Consider the following 17,216-nt stretch of genomic DNA (forward strand, 5'->3'; position numbering starts at 1 on the left):
ACCCACCCTTGTTTCTAAGGTAAAACGCAATACATATATGAAACAGACTATAGCTTAAAAACTAGTTAATCAATAATTCATTTGTCACCAAAAAATACGGTTTCACATCAAATATCAAGTAAAATTACTGTTTTTGACACTTTTTGAGCACTATGATAAAGAAATGTCGACGCTGTATAGATTGAAATAAACAATTAATTTCCCCATAGGCGACAATGATAGCCTTTTTCGAGATACAGACTTTAAAAAGTTGATTTTTTTAACGAAACCTTGCTAGAATTAAAGAAAAGTTATTAGGACAGTATTTTTTGGTCCAAAAAATATAGGTTCGCGTTGCTTTTCTTAGCGTAATTTGTACTTATCTCCCACGCCTATCAATTTTGCACTTAAAAATACGTGTCTCATCCTAGCGTTTAAAAGACATCTCAGTTCCGTTAGGGCTAAGGAAAATAATTTATTTGGCCTTTGGTATAATGCAGAATGCACGAAGTCTCTAATAACAAAAAATAACGGGCGCACATATCAACCAATCAGGATTAGCTATACTCTTAATTCTGAATACCATGTTATGCTCATAAAATGGCTGCGCCCATAAAATCTAATGGTGTATTGTAACCTATACGGTATTTAATACTTTCGAGAATCATGCAATTCATAGTTTGTTAGATGCACTAATATATATGCCACACAAAAATCATCTTCAAAACGTTCTGGCATTACTCTCTGAATTTTCAGAATTTTTTATCAGAGGTGACCCCAGTCAAAAAATGTGAAAAAAAATTTCTGATTTTTTGAGTAAATGCGGTACTGCTAAAAAGGGCCTGAAGATAATGTCCACTTTCTCCAGTGATTCTTTATATGTCATCAAGTACTGATTATATTGATACCAAAACCGATCCAATATGTAACTACTACGGTGAATTTTGAACAACAGTTTTAAATGAAACCATTTTCGTATAAAAGTACATTTTTGAAACAGACTATAGCATTTCAAAATATGAAAAATGTGTAAATATTTGTGTTCAAACATCGAAAACTATTCGTTAACTACAAAATGTCATGCCTATTCTAATTTTTATAGTCTGCCATTCGAGTGAACATTTCAATGTTCGAAGGGGATCATTTCTGTACATTTTCACTGAATTTGGTAATTTCGATAACAGCACTTGGATCGAGATTGTCATGTTTAAAAATCGATTTGTATATTGAAACTCTAGACGTGTACGTGCTTTTTTCAAACAAATCAGCAGAAGTTCAGAAAATGACATATTCTCTCCACAGTAAGTCAAAAGTCGAACCCACCCTTGTTTCTAAGGTAAAACGCAATACATATATGAAACAGACTATAGCTTAAAAACTAGTTAATCAATAATTCATTTGTCACCAAAAAATACGGTTTCACATCAAATATCAAGTAAAATTACTGTTTTTGACACTTTTTGAGCACTATGATAAAGAAATGTCGACGCTGTATAGATTGAAATAAACAATTAATTTCCCCATAGGCGACAATGATAGCCTTTTTCGAGATACAGACTTTAAAAAGTTGATTTTTTTAACGAAACCTTGCTAGAATTAAAGAAAAGTTATTAGGACAGTATTTTTTGGTCCAAAAAATATAGGTTCGCGTTGCTTTTCTTAGCGTAATTTGTACTTATCTCCCACGCCTATCAATTTTGCACTTAAAAATACGTGTCTCATCCTAGCGTTTAAAAGACATCTCAGTTCCGTTAGGGCTAAGGAAAATAATTTATTTGGCCTTTGGTATAATGCAGAATGCACGAAGTCTCTAATAACAAAAAATAACGGGCGCACATATCAACCAATCAGGATTAGCTATACTCTTAATTCTGAATACCATGTTATGCTCATAAAATGGCTGCGCCCATAAAATCTAATGGTGTATTGTAACCTATACGGTATTTAATACTTTCGAGAATCATGCAATTCATAGTTTGTTAGATGCACTAATATATATGCCACACAAAAATCATCTTCAAAACGTTCTGGCATTACTCTCTGAATTTTCAGAATTTTTTATCAGAGGTGACCCCAGTCAAAAAATGTGAAAAAAAATTTCTGATTTTTTGAGTAAATGCGGTACTGCTAAAAAGGGCCTGAAGATAATGTCCACTTTCTCCAGTGATTCTTTATATGTCATCAAGTACTGATTATATTGATACCAAAACCGATCCAATATGTAACTACTACGGTGAATTTTGAACAACAGTTTTAAATGAAACCATTTTCGTATAAAAGTACATTTTTGAAACAGACTATAGCATTTCAAAATATGAAAAATGTGTAAATATTTGTGTTCAAACATCGAAAACTATTCGTTAACTACAAAATGTCATGCCTATTCTAATTTTTATAGTCTGCCATTCGAGTGAACATTTCAATGTTCGAAGGGGATCATTTCTGTACATTTTCACTGAATTTGGTAATTTCGATAACAGCACTTGGATCGAGATTGTCATGTTTAAAAATCGATTTGTATATTGAAACTCTAGACGTGTACGTGCTTTTTTCAAACAAATCAGCAGAAGTTCAGAAAATGACATATTCTCTCCACAGTAAGTCAAAAGTCGAACCCACCCTTGTTTCTAAGGTAAAACGCAATACATATATGAAACAGACTATAGCTTAAAAACTAGTTAATCAATAATTCATTTGTCACCAAAAAATACGGTTTCACATCAAATATCAAGTAAAATTACTGTTTTTGACACTTTTTGAGCACTATGATAAAGAAATGTCGACGCTGTATAGATTGAAATAAACAATTAATTTCCCCATAGGCGACAATGATAGCCTTTTTCGAGATACAGACTTTAAAAAGTTGATTTTTTTAACGAAACCTTGCTAGAATTAAAGAAAAGTTATTAGGACAGTATTTTTTGGTCCAAAAAATATAGGTTCGCGTTGCTTTTCTTAGCGTAATTTGTACTTATCTCCCACGCCTATCAATTTTGCACTTAAAAATACGTGTCTCATCCTAGCGTTTAAAAGACATCTCAGTTCCGTTAGGGCTAAGGAAAATAATTTATTTGGCCTTTGGTATAATGCAGAATGCACGAAGTCTCTAATAACAAAAAATAACGGGCGCACATATCAACCAATCAGGATTAGCTATACTCTTAATTCTGAATACCATGTTATGCTCATAAAATGGCTGCGCCCATAAAATCTAATGGTGTATTGTAACCTATACGGTATTTAATACTTTCGAGAATCATGCAATTCATAGTTTGTTAGATGCACTAATATATATGCCACACAAAAATCATCTTCAAAACGTTCTGGCATTACTCTCTGAATTTTCAGAATTTTTTATCAGAGGTGACCCCAGTCAAAAAATGTGAAAAAAAATTTCTGATTTTTTGAGTAAATGCGGTACTGCTAAAAAGGGCCTGAAGATAATGTCCACTTTCTCCAGTGATTCTTTATATGTCATCAAGTACTGATTATATTGATACCAAAACCGATCCAATATGTAACTACTACGGTGAATTTTGAACAACAGTTTTAAATGAAACCATTTTCGTATAAAAGTACATTTTTGAAACAGACTATAGCATTTCAAAATATGAAAAATGTGTAAATATTTGTGTTCAAACATCGAAAACTATTCGTTAACTACAAAATGTCATGCCTATTCTAATTTTTATAGTCTGCCATTCGAGTGAACATTTCAATGTTCGAAGGGGATCATTTCTGTACATTTTCACTGAATTTGGTAATTTCGATAACAGCACTTGGATCGAGATTGTCATGTTTAAAAATCGATTTGTATATTGAAACTCTAGACGTGTACGTGCTTTTTTCAAACAAATCAGCAGAAGTTCAGAAAATGACATATTCTCTCCACAGTAAGTCAAAAGTCGAACCCACCCTTGTTTCTAAGGTAAAACGCAATACATATATGAAACAGACTATAGCTTAAAAACTAGTTAATCAATAATTCATTTGTCACCAAAAAATACGGTTTCACATCAAATATCAAGTAAAATTACTGTTTTTGACACTTTTTGAGCACTATGATAAAGAAATGTCGACGCTGTATAGATTGAAATAAACAATTAATTTCCCCATAGGCGACAATGATAGCCTTTTTCGAGATACAGACTTTAAAAAGTTGATTTTTTTAACGAAACCTTGCTAGAATTAAAGAAAAGTTATTAGGACAGTATTTTTTGGTCCAAAAAATATAGGTTCGCGTTGCTTTTCTTAGCGTAATTTGTACTTATCTCCCACGCCTATCAATTTTGCACTTAAAAATACGTGTCTCATCCTAGCGTTTAAAAGACATCTCAGTTCCGTTAGGGCTAAGGAAAATAATTTATTTGGCCTTTGGTATAATGCAGAATGCACGAAGTCTCTAATAACAAAAAATAACGGGCGCACATATCAACCAATCAGGATTAGCTATACTCTTAATTCTGAATACCATGTTATGCTCATAAAATGGCTGCGCCCATAAAATCTAATGGTGTATTGTAACCTATACGGTATTTAATACTTTCGAGAATCATGCAATTCATAGTTTGTTAGATGCACTAATATATATGCCACACAAAAATCATCTTCAAAACGTTCTGGCATTACTCTCTGAATTTTCAGAATTTTTTATCAGAGGTGACCCCAGTCAAAAAATGTGAAAAAAAATTTCTGATTTTTTGAGTAAATGCGGTACTGCTAAAAAGGGCCTGAAGATAATGTCCACTTTCTCCAGTGATTCTTTATATGTCATCAAGTACTGATTATATTGATACCAAAACCGATCCAATATGTAACTACTACGGTGAATTTTGAACAACAGTTTTAAATGAAACCATTTTCGTATAAAAGTACATTTTTGAAACAGACTATAGCATTTCAAAATATGAAAAATGTGTAAATATTTGTGTTCAAACATCGAAAACTATTCGTTAACTACAAAATGTCATGCCTATTCTAATTTTTATAGTCTGCCATTCGAGTGAACATTTCAATGTTCGAAGGGGATCATTTCTGTACATTTTCACTGAATTTGGTAATTTCGATAACAGCACTTGGATCGAGATTGTCATGTTTAAAAATCGATTTGTATATTGAAACTCTAGACGTGTACGTGCTTTTTTCAAACAAATCAGCAGAAGTTCAGAAAATGACATATTCTCTCCACAGTAAGTCAAAAGTCGAACCCACCCTTGTTTCTAAGGTAAAACGCAATACATATATGAAACAGACTATAGCTTAAAAACTAGTTAATCAATAATTCATTTGTCACCAAAAAATACGGTTTCACATCAAATATCAAGTAAAATTACTGTTTTTGACACTTTTTGAGCACTATGATAAAGAAATGTCGACGCTGTATAGATTGAAATAAACAATTAATTTCCCCATAGGCGACAATGATAGCCTTTTTCGAGATACAGACTTTAAAAAGTTGATTTTTTTAACGAAACCTTGCTAGAATTAAAGAAAAGTTATTAGGACAGTATTTTTTGGTCCAAAAAATATAGGTTCGCGTTGCTTTTCTTAGCGTAATTTGTACTTATCTCCCACGCCTATCAATTTTGCACTTAAAAATACGTGTCTCATCCTAGCGTTTAAAAGACATCTCAGTTCCGTTAGGGCTAAGGAAAATAATTTATTTGGCCTTTGGTATAATGCAGAATGCACGAAGTCTCTAATAACAAAAAATAACGGGCGCACATATCAACCAATCAGGATTAGCTATACTCTTAATTCTGAATACCATGTTATGCTCATAAAATGGCTGCGCCCATAAAATCTAATGGTGTATTGTAACCTATACGGTATTTAATACTTTCGAGAATCATGCAATTCATAGTTTGTTAGATGCACTAATATATATGCCACACAAAAATCATCTTCAAAACGTTCTGGCATTACTCTCTGAATTTTCAGAATTTTTTATCAGAGGTGACCCCAGTCAAAAAATGTGAAAAAAAATTTCTGATTTTTTGAGTAAATGCGGTACTGCTCAAAAGGGCCTGAAGATAATGTCCACTTTCTCCAGTGATTCTTTATATGTCATCAAGTACTGATTATATTGATACCAAAACCGATCCAATATGTAACTACTACGGTGAATTTTGAACAACAGTTTTAAATGAAACCATTTTCGTATAAAAGTACATTTTTGAAACAGACTATAGCATTTCAAAATATGAAAAATGTGTAAATATTTGTGTTCAAACATCGAAAACTATTCGTTAACTACAAAATGTCATGCCTATTCTAATTTTTATAGTCTGCCATTCGAGTGAACATTTCAATGTTCGAAGGGGATCATTTCTGTACATTTTCACTGAATTTGGTAATTTCGATAACAGCACTTGGATCGAGATTGTCATGTTTAAAAATCGATTTGTATATTGAAACTCTAGACGTGTACGTGCTTTTTTCAAACAAATCAGCAGAAGTTCAGAAAATGACATATTCTCTCCACAGTAAGTCAAAAGTCGAACCCACCCTTGTTTCTAAGGTAAAACGCAATACATATATGAAACAGACTATAGCTTAAAAACTAGTTAATCAATAATTCATTTGTCACCAAAAAATACGGTTTCACATCAAATATCAAGTAAAATTACTGTTTTTGACACTTTTTGAGCACTATGATAAAGAAATGTCGACGCTGTATAGATTGAAATAAACAATTAATTTCCCCATAGGCGACAATGATAGCCTTTTTCGAGATACAGACTTTAAAAAGTTGATTTTTTTAACGAAACCTTGCTAGAATTAAAGAAAAGTTATTAGGACAGTATTTTTTGGTCCAAAAAATATAGGTTCGCGTTGCTTTTCTTAGCGTAATTTGTACTTATCTCCCACGCCTATCAATTTTGCACTTAAAAATACGTGTCTCATCCTAGCGTTTAAAAGACATCTCAGTTCCGTTAGGGCTAAGGAAAATAATTTATTTGGCCTTTGGTATAATGCAGAATGCACGAAGTCTCTAATAACAAAAAATAACGGGCGCACATATCAACCAATCAGGATTAGCTATACTCTTAATTCTGAATACCATGTTGCGCCCATAAAATCTAATGGTGTATTGTAACCTATATAGGAATGCTCAAACCCAAATATTGACAAGCCAAGGTGGTATAAATATTTGAAAACTTTGGGAGCTATATGACTAAATCCATCAACTTTGCATGCGGGATTGTAAACCTAAGCCTCTTATTAATTTCAAATTTATGAACGGAGAGTTTAAGAAAAGTATGTTTAAAATCATGCGAGTACCGAAGAACTTACTATTGAGGTGATGATACACATAGGTATCACTTCAACCAAGTGTTAGGAAATTAAAATAACACTATAGAGCTGGTGTTCTGAATTTTCATTCATTCGAATTACTTGGACTTTTATTTATGAATGGGCATAGATTTTGTTTGAAAGCACAAAATTTATGATTATATAAAGAAATTATGATATAATTCAAGCTTCCAAATAGTGAATTTTCTTTATAAGAAGCATTATCCCCGACGAGGTTTCCTTTTGAACACCCCTTTATATATTTCTGACCTGATTTCAAAATCTTTATTTCTATAAACTCCGAAAGACCCAAAATCTTGGTCTTACTAAGATATTAGATGATTCAACAATGGTCTACGCTCCCCTGACAGAACGTTGTCCACGTTACTACAATCAGATCTGGGCAGAAATTTTCTATTCTGATTGAAATTGCTTTTACTCGTATTTGTCAAACAAATTAAAGAGTTTATTTCAACTCTTTCCTATCTTTTCTGTGAGACCCTTAAGTTTTCTATCAAACTCGGCCTGAATAGAAGCGGTCTTTGAAACCCGTTTCTTCTGTACAGACGACTGTCATGAATTGTCCGTTCTTGACATTCCTTTCTCACCTGTGGTGTTTGAATATGGCGACACAAAGCTAAATTCTAGTCGTCGTTTCAAAACACAGATTTTGTTCCATACGCAACAAATAAATGCAATGTACCATCGCAAATTTCAAATTTTATAGTATAACGATATGCAGGTAACATTTTTTTTTGGTAAATGACGAGAACATTTAGTGTAATTTAGATCAATTGAACGCAGAAATTTAAACTCAAGGCAGTACAGGTACGTGTATCTACACAGGTACAGTACCCCATGACGTAAGATAATTTCATGTCATTGATCAACTTGATGTTTTAAATTCAATTATAAGCAATCTCTGGAATAACATATTATACATATAATAACTAAAGTAAGTCTTTAGTAAGTATTTTTTCTAAAAAAAATTCATATAAAATCTGGTACTTTCAATGAACATTTTCTAAGTGGACAAATTTTTGATGCGGACTTGTTTCTGTATTGGTATAATTAAAAAAAGGTTTTAACCTTAAAAATACAGATTTCAAAATATCAATCATTTGAATCATGTTGTCTTAAAATGACCGTTTTAACTTTGGTGTAGACAATTCGATGACTTTACTACAAATTATGTATTAATAATTAATCAAAGTGAAAGTGAACAAAACTAGCACCAAAGTCGCAAACCGTGACGACCTCGAGAATCAGTTATTCTTATAAACATTATAAATTTGTTTGAAAAATCAGTTAAGTGGTTTGTCTTTTAAAAAAAGGAAAACTTCAGTTTACAAATGTAGAAACGGTTAAAGAATGGTAATCGGGAGTTGATGCTCATAACTTCAGATTGTCTGGAACTATACAAGGGGGTAAATAAAGCTACAGAATTGCGCTAGATTTGAGTGCTGTGTTAATTTTTAACCTTGACTGCGATATCGATAGCATGCATTTGTTCTGTTGTACCTGTTATATCAAATGAAATTGTCTAAATGTAAAGAGATAAATTAGTCCTGGCGGACAAATATTACTAGTATAAAAAGTCCATGGTTACAGAATTTACTAGTATATTTAGTCCGATGTCAGTAATTTATGTCCCCAGACTAATTTTCCTAGGAATTTATGTCCATGTCATCAGTATTCCTAAGTATAAAAACGTCCATGTCCTTTATTTTACTAGGAAAATGTGTAATAAAAGAAATCATTTACATGTAAACAATGGAATTTTTAATTCTTATGTTTAAATGTTGTTTAACAGTTGTGCATTAATAGTTCTTATATACGTAAATGTCTGATTAAAGAAATGAGATTTTATCTTCTTAATTATAACACATTATTTCATTGTGCTGTATTCATTGTAATAATGTACTGAAATATGGGCCTTTGTCAATTATTGTAATTGTGTTTGTGCCAATAAAATATTTGTATAAAATATTTGTATTAATCTTTTTATAAAATGTGTGTCCCCAGACTAATTTTCCTAAGAACTCATGTCCAGGTCATTAATATTCCTAGGTAAAAACGTCCATGTCCTTTATATTAATAATTTAATAAGACAATTTGTAATGAAAGATATAATTTACACGTAAACAATTGAAGTTTTAATTGTTATATGTTTTTAAATTGTTTAACAGTTGTGCATTAATATTTCACTGTTCGTAAGGGTTCTGCGGAACCCAATGTCTCGCCTACTTTTGCTGTTGTCTATGTTTTCAGTGTGATAGGGGAATGCACATAATAGATTTACAGTTAATGAAATAAAACGTTTGAAATGTATGAAAAAAGTTATGCTTGTAAAAAATGAATACAGTATGCAATCAAATCTATATATTTATAAAAGAGTTGAAACATAAATTTATTGAATGGGGAAAAATTATTAAAAACTGTCCTCTTGATACTATCTTTTGATTGTAAGAAGCTTCTGTCCAAGTTTGGTAAAAATCCAGGATGGTTTATGAATCTAATAAATGTTTTTAAAACTTTAACTGCAGACTGTATGTAAGAATAACTGGAAGAAAAACTAAGTCCATTTATAAGTAATATACGGAAAAACAGGAAATACATTTTTACAAAATTTCATTCTAGATACTATCTTATGATCATAAACAAGCTTCTCTCCAAGTTTGGTAGACATCCAGGATATTTTAAGACAGTTATTAAAATTCTAAAAACTTTAACCACAGAGTGAATGTAATGTTAACTGGCAGAAAACTAAGTCCATTTATAAGTAAAATACGGATAAACAGGATTTTTTTTACAAAATTTACTTCTGGATACTATCTTATGATCATAAACAAGCTTCTGTCCAAGTTTGGTAGAAATCCAGGATAGTTTAAGAAAGTTATTAAAATTTCAATAACTTTAACCACAGAGTGAATATTTCTGGACGCCGCCGCCGCCGACGACGATCACGGAATGTAGGATCGCTATGTCTCGCTTTTGCGACAAAAGTCGCAGGCTCGACAAAAATGTTTTTTTTTTTAACTTAACAAACTTTTTTTTCCTAGGAAAATTGATATAACAGACTTTTATGATGTACATAATTACAAATGTTCCTTTCTAAATTTTAATATTTTATTTGAAGAATGTCTTAAGAAATAAAATTTTAAAGGGACTTTGTATATGTAAGAGAATGATAATCCCTTTCTTCATGATTAAGTACGAGCGTTAGCGAGTACTTATCATGAAGTAAGGGATTATCATTCTCTTACAAACTTAGAATATCGTAAAGTGCTCAAGGCTCAAATGATCTCTTGATTGGTTTTATTCAAGAATTAATTTCATTGTCAGCATGGTCAGTGTAAATGAAATGTTTATTATTGATGCATGACTTCACTTTTTAGCATTTCATTTATGGGTTAGTTTTAGTGATGTAAGGACTGTTTTTTAATTTGGGAAATATTTTAAAAGTGCATTATAGACATTAGGTGACACAACAGTACAAAGAAAAGGTGGGAATTGTAGTTGTTTCCTGATTGTGAGTATGAATGTAAATCATGTAATATTTTAGTGAGGAATTATCCTTTTTCTATTTACAGTTTAAATAAAAAAATACATTTAAGTTACAACTTATTTTAAAACACAATCAATATTTTGGTCCAGCTTTATAAAATCAAATACTATTTCATAAAGTGAGGGAAATGTTCTAATAAAATGCCCTTAAAAATTTTGAATATATTCAAATTCCTGTTGCTTTTTTTTATTTTATCAGAATATTGGAAATAGCTATTCTCCCCAACAGCTGTTTCAGTAATAATAGTTTTGGAAAGTAGAAGATTAAGGTTATTTTTTATTTTCAAACTTTTTTTTTGGCATTAAGTTGATATGGTTTATTTTTTTGGGGTAATTTGAAGTTATTCATATACCCGGTATTCATAATGACATTCAAGGTACAAATTTTACTGCACCAGTAAACTTCAACTTATTTAGATTTGTTTATTTGTTTCACAATACACCTTTTAGTCAGGTTCAGTAATTGTGATAAATCCTTTCAATCTGATAAATATGCTTTGGGGCAGTTGTAACTCATTTATAGAAACTCTTTGTTTTGAACTGTAAATAGACCCAAATAATAGGATAATCCCTTACTAAGAACATGATTTACATTCATTCTTCACAATTAAGAGCCATCAAATTCTACAATTTCATTGGTCGAGAGCACTTTGCTATATTCTAATTTCATAAAAAAAATTAAAAAAGTGATATATAAAAGTTTTCCTAGAAAATAAGTGCCAGACATATTTTACTAGCTATGGACTTATTTTCCTAGGAAAATTTATCCAGGGACTTACATCCCTAGTAAAATTATGGTAACGGACTTGATTGCCTAGGAAAAAAAGTCTGGCGGACAAATTTTACTACCGGATCAAATTTACTAGCTGTTACATTAACACCAGTGTCGATAATAATAGAACATAACTTGTATAATCTTCAATGGTAATAGTTTTAAACGTGTTATGAAAGTCTTATTGTTGATTGTTTTGAATTTCTGTTTCATATAATCATACAAAATGTCAAGCTTTGACGTGAACATTTGAGGAGGTTAAAGTAGCCTTTTTTTTACAGTTTTTTTTGCTTTACAGCTTGAAGTATGGTGTCTGGTGTAATAAAACAGCTGTACGATTTTGTTGTTGCCGTCATTCAATTAAGAGAAGATATCAAACGTTGTTATTACTATACAAAAGCTACAGTATTGGTAAGGTTAAATGACAAAATAAAACTACAATACAGTACTTAAATATATCACTACCTTCCATTTATTAAATCAATATCTAGATGTGGTAGTATTGCCAATGATTGATGATTGTTTTCATTATGTCCAGTGACAAATTGATTGCCAACGAGAAACTAAATTTTTTTTTGCATTTTAATTGTTTGTCTACTTGCAAATGTTCTAAACATTTAAATACAGAACCAGGCTAGACGAATTATCCTCGGTTTGTTTGAAAAGTGTTACAGTACCTCCATTTTTAAGATTAGATAAATAGCCTTATTCCAACCCATTCAATATCGAAGTAATTAACTTTTTCATACAGTTTTCAGCGCTGCTTAGTCTTACCTGCGGAGTATACATTAGACTCAGTACTTCAGAGGAAGACTCAGATTTGGCAGTTTTATCTACAACATCCTACATCTTTATTACAACTGGAATCGGTGTATTATTGGCTTTATTGGTCAACAGGATACTCTACAACTCCCAAGTAATCTTCATCATTTGGGTAGGTTCTAAAATTCATCTGGTATTTCAAATGGGGATCTCTCTCTCTCTCTCTCTCGCTCTCTCTCTCTCTCTCTCTCTCTCTCTCTCTCTCTCTCTCTCTCTCTCTCTCTCATCATTATGTATATATAGTTATACTTATATACGTGTTTGAAGGTTTAAGAGATAAGGGATAAAAAGTAAGAGACGGTAAAAAGGTGACAATCAAAAACCATAATTCGATTAAAAACATACAATGCCATGACTAAAAGAAACAACAGTACCACAAAACACTACACAGAAAAGCAATTTTAAGATTAAGCAACACAAAACCAACAAAAAACTCACAAGTCAGAAACTTCGTCTGTGTTTGTCTTTTGTTAGATCTTAATTTTTTTTTAAGGCTTTGCTGTTAATGGGAAATATTTGATAGTCTTCTATTTTTTCACAACTTTTTATACAACTCAGAGCAATCCATAGATTATCGTATTTTATTTCATATCAGTCAAGAATTAGCTTCTCTTATTGGATAACAAGGGGCCACATGACATTCTTTATTCTCTAGTAAAAAATTCTATCGGTCTTTAACAGAAAAAAACTGACCAGAAAACCGGTCGTTAACGGACTTTTACATGTTAATGACCTGTGGGGCGTGGTTTCTCTGTTTAGAGTGATGTCCCTTTAATAAAACGCAATCGCGATTCAGACGTTTGGAACATGGCTAAACTGGAAGGCACGTCTGCTACAGACAACTCAAATAATCGTTTTGCCGTACTTTCCGATTGTATAGAGAGAAACTACTCAGCAACAAGAATTATAAAATTATAGAAAACTTTATTTTGTATTCATATACTGAAAAATTGCACTTAATTGAATGGCAGTGACTTATAGTTATCACTATGACTGGTCTTCACTATTTCCTATAGAAATCGTACAATAACTCGAGTTTGCTTTGAACAATTTGAAAATATGAGAATTTTTAAAAACATGGTTCCTCAATGAAATAAACATAATAGTTATTGAAGAACTGGTCATTATCGTGATACATGGACTGCCCGTAAGACAGTCCAAATATCACGATAATGAGGGGCCTGATGGGTTATTTTCGTTCTTCGTGATCGGCGCATTTTCGCTATCGTGATCCGTTTTTCTAAAGATTTATTTTTTTTTATATTTTCGTGATCCGTGATCATGGAAATTTATTTTCTGTGAATCGTGATTGACAAAAAAATCAACTCGTGAATCGTGATGAGACCCCTCCATCAGGCCCCTCGATAATGACCAGTTCTTCAATAACTATTATATAAGTATAGTCACCTGTCTATTGTTGAAGATTGTTAGTTGAGATCTCGATGTATTTTGGTTATGTGTTCGTTGGGTTGCTGTCTTATTGACATATACCCCAATCTCCTTTGATTTATTATGAGTGATCAAAGCCCCTTAACTCCTGCACACATTTAAAATGATAATTGATGACTGACAGCCCTCAGTATGAAAGCTCTATTGCAAACGATATTAGAGGAGTACTGTTCATAAGATGTCCGATTGAGCTACTACAAAAAAAATATAATAAATTCATGTATGAACGTTTTCCAATTTCTTAAGAGATGTCAATCAAAATGGGGACATAGCATGCATGTTCAATTGCACATTATAAAAAGAATTCTCTTCGGACAGTCGGACTGATGGAAATTATTCACTATATCGCAGTGCATCGGGGGTCAATAATGAGAGTAATATATAAATAAAAGGAGGATTTGGTGTAAACGTTAATGAGCTAGCCACGTACAACACAGTACAACTAAGAAAGATGTATACTGTTACATATATAATATTATAGTACAATACAAAAAATTTCTATACTGTATTTTTTCGGTATATTAATACATAATTAATTAACACTGACAAACTGTTTAATCTATGTTATAAGACTTTTAAATTACTTCCAAGCCAAAGTCAGAAACAGTAAATCAACAAAAGATGAAAATATAAAAAGTGAAACAATTTTCTCTTTAACAGAATATTTTGTACTTTTGTGCCGGAATAATTGGAGAATCGTTTTCAGCAATAACAGCATTCCAGTACATTTCACCTGTAAGTACATCACTGAGATATATGTATAAAAAAGACGGAAGGTACCAAAGTGAAAATCAAAACACAGAAGTCGAAGAGAGATCGACACAATCATGGCAAAACACAGAAGTCGAAGAGAGATCGACACAATCATGGCAGAACACGAGTAACGACAAGAAGACATACAATAGTCTATAAAATGCTCGTACGTCTGAGTAACAGGGACCAGACAACAAAAAAAAGGGGTAATCTGAGGTTCTCAGGAAGGATTTGCACATATCTTGCTTCACATTTGATATCCGTAATGTTACTACTATAAAGTACATGTGATGAAATGATTTTCCATTACGTTAAAGTTGAATAAATATTCCTTTGACATGTGTTCTTTATAAGTTGATGTATCATGTATATAAAATTATGAATAAGATAACACATAAGTGTCAATACCAATGTCAATGGATGTAACACCCAATAGGAATTAGTGCAAATTAGTCAGCAACCATACAACACAAGATAACTAATGAATATCTAGAGATCAGCTTATACGGTTTCCAATTATGCGACAGGCAATACAACAAACAAAGCTAAACACTCAAGGTATTTCAATAGGGCGTAAGCGTTATCAAAGCTAATGCTATTTGCATTCTGGTGATCTGCAATAATCGGTGCCTCTTTATCAGCAGAAATTTAATGGTTTTACATTAGCAAATAATCAGTTTATATAATTTAATGTTCTCTAACTGTTGCTTCCTTATCTATTACCCTTTTAGGAGCACACCAAAGAATACTCACACACTACCAGATGGTTCTTAAATCTGATCATGTTTACTGGATTCAGTTTGACTTTGTTACAGGTAAATGTAAAAACGTCACACTTCGCATTTTATGAACAAAAAATGAAGGCTAATGGCTGAACATGATTAAGATTATAACACAATTTTGACTGCTGTACCCCAATTTTTGACATTTTTACTTATGTTTGTTTGTTTTGCTCACACACTGTTGTCAAGATAATGGAATTCTATGTGACTGTCATAAAAGAGAGATTTAGCTAGCTATAAAACCAGGTTTAATCCACCATTTTCTACATAAGGAAATGCCTGTACCAAGTCAGGAACATGACAGTTGTTTTCCATTCGTTTGATGTGTTTGAGCTTTTGATTTGGCCGTTTGTTAAAGAGGACTTTCCGTTTTGAATTTTCCTTGGTGTTCGGTATTTTTGTTATTTTACGTTTTACTTATTATATCATACTGAAAGCCAACTGGTATACTAAGGAGAAGAATTTCTTTTCAAGTAGAGGAAAAAATATGTTTTTAATAGACGGAAAGCCGGATATTTGTTACAACTTTTATTATTTAACATTCACTTTTTGGGTTGGATAAGGAGATAAAAGTTAGGCGAGTTATTGCAAAAATTGAAAAAAATATAAATACGCTAAATTCTGGGAACTAGTAAAAAAAAGGGTCTTGCATTGATTAAGGAATACACAGATTCACGGAACTGCTAGCTGATTGTATTTAATATACTGTTCTAAGAAAGAGTAACACAAGAAACTCACAGTTTTCCTTAATCTTACCTAAGAAAAGCAATGCTCTTTTCTTTTTACATAAAAACGTTACCAAATAATATAAGAAAAAATATGTATAATATTCCAAATATAATTCTCCAATAATTCAAGAAAAAAATTATGAGTGTATCATTCCGAATAGAATTGGTTGGAAAGCGCATGCAACATTGTAGGTTATAAAAAAAATCCAACCAGTCAGAACCGCTTTAAATCAGAGAAATTAATTTTTCTTATTCTGTATTTACTATAACTAGCCCAAACACACTTTGAACAGTTATGAAAACTGAAAAGGACATACGTTTATTTATGAAGTGTCTTTAAAATTCGTAGCTATCATTTCAGGTATTTGCACTGGCTGCTTCCATGACTTGGCTTATGCTCAATGTGGAAAGGAAAAAGGACTGATACATTTATTTTTCTTCCATCAGTAAACAATGGTGTCATAAGTACAAAGTATAAGTTAACAGACGAATTCATGACATTTTAACAACTTCTAAAATGGTCATAAATTGGACTATATATTTATGTATTAACAGAATATATGAAAATTATAAAATTATTTTTTTAAAGTGCTGGACATTCTGTTTGTTGAATGATATCCATTTTCATTTGTTTCATTAAACATTTTACAATATGGGAGACTCTGTAAGAATCAAATGCTTTCAAATGAATTAACAATGCATGTGGACATCATCACTTGAATTCAAATTGTGAGCGCTCAATCACCTAACCTTGGACAGGTATAAAACGACAAAGCATAAGAACCAACTGTAACCATATGGAGTTTACATATCTCAGTTACATGTAATACCGGTATATTACGCTCGTGCATGTTCACACTATACGGACTTCAATTACAGTTGTGTGTTCGTGACACAAATTCGAATTCGACACAACATAGGTTTAATGGTCACATCACGAATTGGTTGACCGATACGATGTGTCGGTGTCTCTACCCAATAGCGACATGTTTGCTCGTTCTTAGATACCAGCCTATGGTAGTCTAATCTATAATTTATCGATTGTTTTCTATTCACGATTGTCATATT

The 17,216-nt window shown here is 31.8% G+C and overlaps 1 long non-coding RNA gene across 3 annotated transcripts in view; it reads left to right on the top strand.

Annotated features, from left to right (window-relative positions):
- LOC127734645 (uncharacterized) overlaps positions 1–16,801 on the top strand; it is a 59,528-nt gene extending 42,727 nt beyond the window's left edge. The window contains exons 1-6 of one of the 3 annotated variants that reach the window (XR_007997682.1): positions 8,111–8,138; positions 11,913–12,025; positions 12,366–12,548; positions 14,546–14,620; positions 15,370–15,453; positions 16,510–16,801. This is a non-coding gene — a long non-coding RNA (uncharacterized LOC127734645). Of the gene's footprint in view, positions 1–8,110; positions 8,139–8,160; positions 8,231–11,912; positions 12,026–12,365; positions 12,549–14,545; positions 14,621–15,369; positions 15,454–16,509 lie in introns of those variants that run through there. The other 2 variants (XR_007997681.1, XR_007997680.1) reach the window with 2 other exon arrangements.
- Positions 16,802–17,216: the final 415 nt, after the last annotated feature.

This window comes from Mytilus californianus, unplaced genomic scaffold (assembly GCF_021869535.1).
Source record: "Mytilus californianus isolate M0D057914Y unplaced genomic scaffold, xbMytCali1.0.p SCAF_3, whole genome shotgun sequence".
NCBI classification, from domain to species: domain Eukaryota; kingdom Metazoa; phylum Mollusca; class Bivalvia; order Mytilida; family Mytilidae; genus Mytilus; species Mytilus californianus.